At 27.1% G+C, this 837-nt stretch overlaps 1 long non-coding RNA gene across 1 annotated transcript in view; it reads right to left on the bottom strand.

Annotated features, from left to right (window-relative positions):
- Positions 1–433: 433 nt before the first annotated feature.
- Positions 434–837, bottom strand: part of LOC106884278 (uncharacterized) — a 17,335-nt gene continuing 16,931 nt past the window's right edge. Inside the window, exon 2 of the long non-coding RNA XR_008265493.1 lies at positions 434–645. This is a non-coding gene — a long non-coding RNA (uncharacterized LOC106884278). The remainder of the gene's footprint in view (positions 646–837) is intronic.

Below are 837 nucleotides of genomic sequence, written 5' to 3'. Positions count from 1 at the left end.
AGGTGTGACGATAGTTACTGGAGCTGATGACCGTCCAATTTCGTAACGTAACGATTTTTACTTCATGGCTTTATAGATGATGCAGATAATAATGATAATGGACGAGTAATAATAATGGATGAGTAATAATAATAATAATAATAATAATAATAATAATACTACTACTAATAATAATAATAATAATAATAATAATAATAATAATAATAATAATAATAATAATAATATTGATAATATTAAAGATGATGATGATTATGATGATGATGATAATCGTGCAAAATTACATGCTATCGAATGTTCCTAAGGACTCCGAAATATTTTTGGCGTTGCTTTGTTACATATTTTATTCATTATATTTGTTTTATTTACTGTTGTTGTTGTTGGTGTTTTTGGTGCTGTTATTTTTTGTAACTTGACAAATCGAAATATAACGTAGGTTGTATTTTTTTGTTGTTGCTTGGATTTTTTTTTTTTTTTACTTCTACTTCATCTAATTCTTGTGCTTTCTGCTATATTTTGATGTTTGGTTGGGTTATATTTTTAAGGATATTTCCCAATACGTGGTTTATCGATGCCCCTCACACAAGGGATTACATTGTGCATGATGACAAGGAATTCAACCAGACGATCGTACGTTCAAGTCATCATCTGCAATTGAAAAGAGATAAAATAGCAAAAATTAGTATTTTAAAGATCCGCATCAAGACAAATTCAAATTACGATGCAATTAAGAAACAAGCAACAATTAAGTGAATGTTATAAATTGTTTTATATGTATTTATCTGTTATACACACACACACACACACACACACATATATATATATAGATTTAGATATATA

This window comes from Octopus bimaculoides, chromosome 14 (assembly GCF_001194135.2).
Source record: "Octopus bimaculoides isolate UCB-OBI-ISO-001 chromosome 14, ASM119413v2, whole genome shotgun sequence".
Lineage (NCBI taxonomy): Eukaryota > Metazoa > Mollusca > Cephalopoda > Octopoda > Octopodidae > Octopus > Octopus bimaculoides.
Note: the sequence above shows the minus strand (reverse complement) of the source record. Positions and strands in the feature narration are given on the sequence as shown.